Source organism: Pinus tabuliformis, chromosome 3_1 (genome assembly GCF_031772625.1).
Source record: "Pinus tabuliformis cultivar Carrire ecotype Pingquan chromosome 3_1, CPIR1, whole genome shotgun sequence".
NCBI lineage: Eukaryota > Viridiplantae > Streptophyta > Pinopsida > Pinales > Pinaceae > Pinus > Pinus tabuliformis.
Genome location: NC_142301.1, coordinates 885,927,898 through 885,931,667, shown reverse-complemented (window position 1 = coordinate 885,931,667; position 3,770 = coordinate 885,927,898). Strand labels below are relative to the sequence as shown.

At 38.3% G+C, this 3,770-nt stretch overlaps 1 pseudogene; it reads right to left on the bottom strand.

Annotated features, from left to right (window-relative positions):
• Nucleotides 1-2,204: 2,204 nt before the first annotated feature.
• On the bottom strand, nucleotides 2,205-2,570 carry LOC149190447 (ACT domain-containing protein ACR11 pseudogene; annotated as a pseudogene).
• Nucleotides 2,571-3,770: the final 1,200 nt, after the last annotated feature.

The following is a 3,770-nucleotide window of genomic DNA, read 5'->3' as shown; positions in this document are numbered from 1 at the left end:
ACTCAGATAATCTTCTTAGATCCGCAGAGCATCCTTTTGAATTTTATCTCAATCACTATCCAACACAAGTCCGAGCTTTTCAATAGATAACCCAGTCAACAGAATGTTCGACCTTCAGCTTCCTTCTTCTTCCGTTGGACCTTTTGGCTTCCTTCTTCGCTTGCTCGACCTTTGGATTCCACTTTCGTTCACTCAACCTTTGGCTTCCTTTTTCTTCGTTGGACCTTTCGCTTCCTTCTTCGCTTGCTCGACCTTCAACTTCCACTTTCGTTCGCTCGACCTTTGGCTTCCTTTTTCGCTCACTCGACCTTCGGCTTTCTTTCTACTGTTCCTTTGGCTTCCTCTGTCTCTTCAAGTTCACGAGTTGTGAATTTCTTTATGCTCTATTTTTTTTATGCCTGGGATAGATACTCAGAACTGAAGTGTTTTAACTCATTTTTATACGAGTTTCACCAATGACCAAAGGACACATCTATTGGAGGAGAGGCCGACTTATGATGTTTCATATTAAAATTATATTAGAGAGGCCCTTTTTTTAATATTCATCCAATAGAATTATTATTTACGGAAATCACATAAGAGTTGCTATACCCACATGGAAGTCCCACATGCCACATTATCACATTAATCACAATCACAACATTCATGAAAATCGAAGTTATTCCTTCAATCCCGCAATCGCAACTTTCAGAGGTTTGCACATAACATAGTCGATTCCCCTACTACCGACGGAGCGGATATGATATGATATTAAACAGTTTTTAATAAATCCATCAGGTCCACAGCCTTATCGCAATCGATAGTTTGACATCCCTTAGAAACTAGCAATACTGCGGATGCAATATTGTATAAAGTCATGTTATAATGGTGCAGCTGGTCTGCAATATTATATCACAATTAGAGGTTTTACTGTGACCTTTATGACTTGCGATATGAAAGTTCATATGACGGATGCGATATTGTATTGAGTCATATTATAGTGTTGTAGTCGGGTCCACAATAATATCACAATCACAGTTTTTAATGTGACATCCTTTTATAACTTGTGATATGTTAGCCTCACTCTCACAATAAAAACAATTCTAAGTCCAAATAATTAAATTAATTAAAAACAAAAAAGTTAGGATTTAATCCTACCTTTCTAGATTGATTTTGTTCCTCATGGTTAGGAGTCAGTTTAGGCTTAGTTGGTCGAGAGATTCTCTCCAACTAGTTAGGCTCCTAGATTAGTGTGTTGTTGACATATTTTCTCAACCATAGTGTCCAAGATAGACGTACTATCTTGAGACCAACTTCCTCATGTATTTATTTGTACTATTATCATTCTTTGTACATTGGATTGATTAATAATGAGAATGTGAGGAATGCTGTAAGGCTGATGCCTTTTCCGCCATGTCTGGTTTTTTTATGTTTTTGATATTTATTGTATGAGTGTTTTATTATTAGTGGTTTAGTTTTCTTCAGGTGGTATCAGAGCTTCCAATGAATCCCGAGTGGCATTTCCACTTCTAGTATAATCATATGGACCATTCTCTGTGGCAGAAGGTTGCTTGAAAGTTGCAGTCTCGTAGAGAGGTGTGCTTAGAGCGCTGTATGGGTCAAAATAATTTCTGAAGTTCACAAGAATTGTAGAAACACTCAACTTTTTTTCTTGGACACTTTTTTGCACATTTTCACACAAAGAAGCAGACGAATCTTCTGCAATGCAATCTGTGTCATTATTAACAATGGAAGCCATTGTAAGCTGAAGTTCCTTGTCATTGTTGCACCTGATCGATATTGTTGTCAAGCTATGATTTCTACACAACTCGGGAGACCAACGAGATCTACTCGAAAGCAAGTTGTGGATAAAGCCCTAGCCGATTTGTGAATTGTCTTGCTTCAAACCATGCATCACCAGGTTTTGCACTGCGGCCATGGTCATGGATGGATAAGCAATTGAAAGCCTAGGTATGCAAAGAACCCAACCCATGCAGTGGAGTCTACTGGAATGAATCACCGTGAGGAAAGTAGCCTTACCATGGAGAACCTTTTGAGAAGCGGATGCTTGGTGCAGCCAAGTGTTAAGAGAGTGAGTTATGAAGGGGCAACTTTGTCTTGATGAGTGGTAGAGAGCGAGTCAAAAGACTTGGAACAATCACTCATCCCATCACTTTCTAATATGGAAAGGGCTTCTTGAGTGGTGGAAAATTCAACAGCTACACTTATATCAGATGTGTTTTTACAATCTCCACCAACAAACCAGGTCGATCAACTGTTTCAATGTAAAGCAAACTGCGATTTGGACCATCATCATATATATGTATGCGTGTAGCAATATCCGCATCAGGGTTTTCTTTTGGGGGCATAATCCCAAATGCCTCTCCCACGGCCAATTGAGCTGAAGATTCTGGATGATACTTCAATAAATTGTTTATAATAGTAAAACGTATTTGTTCCAGTGATTCTGGATCATCCACTTTCCTGCCTGTGTCTGCTCGGGTTATAGAGAATGTGTTGTGCTTGCCACAAGAGTCCAAGAACACATTTGCTTTCACAACATTCAAACCCAGATCTCTAAGGGCCACCATTGTATCAACTAGAGCACCCAGATGAGACGGAGACATCAGCTGGCCTGAACTTAGTACGAGGTGCATCAAAACGAATCAAACTCTGGATACTCCTGAAAGAGCCAGGTGAAATTTTTACCTCTCCATTTGTGTTATCCTATAAAATCTCTTTAGCTTATGCACATGAAGTTCCATTATTCCTTGGATCATTTGTTGCACTGTAGTTTATGATGCCCACTGAATCTAATCTTCCATAAGCACAGTCCAATTTTTCTAACTCTGAATCACCAGAGATGTTAGCGCCCCCAAATTGAAATTTTTACCATATCCACATTCCATAACGTGGCAAAGTATAACATGATGTAATGAAGCCAAATTCCAAAGCTCAGTCTTGTCTTCGTCCTCATTGCATGGCAATAACTTTATTTGTTTGAACTTCATGCGTTAGAGAGAATATTGACTCGCACATAATACTGTTATGACATACGCATACCTTCCAGGAAGTCAATCGGTTCAACGAGCTTATGAAGGGTCATTGAAATTCTTTTGTGGTTTGTATTTGTCAAAACCAAAATAATGTGGAACTGTGTCATTTGATACTTGGCGCTCAAATCGCCTGTATACGCCCAAATCCAGTTGACAAAAAAATGTAGAAATACCATGTTGCAATGTTGAAATTCGGATTTTGAGTATTTGGCTGGAATTATGGGAATTATACTAGGAACGTAATTTGCAGGTGCTTCAGGGGCTATGTAGTACGGACTTCCAACCACATCACTAAATGTTTCAAGAATATTTTGACTTGTAATAGTGGAGCTATAAGTGATTTATTTAGAGACATAAGTGGTCATAGAGATTTTTGGAGTAATAAGGTGAAATGATTTTTTTGTATTTGGAGTGATAAGTGAAAGTCATTAGTGTAATCCAAAGTAATATTTTATTTTGAGAGCGATTGAGTCACTACAGGTAGTTTTTTCTGAAGACAATTTGCTTCCAAAGTTTGCAAGTGTGACATTCTCATTGAGAAGTTTCCACGACAAAGTTGTGACATTGAAGAATGATGTACTTCAGTAATTAATAAAATCATAATTTTTGTGGTGTGTGTGTCCTAGATTTGCCCGAAATTGAATAAGGGGATCTTAGGTACACCATGTGTAATGAATGCGCGTGCATGACTTGTGTTCAGATTATCAAAACACTTTCTTTGTATTATAAACTACA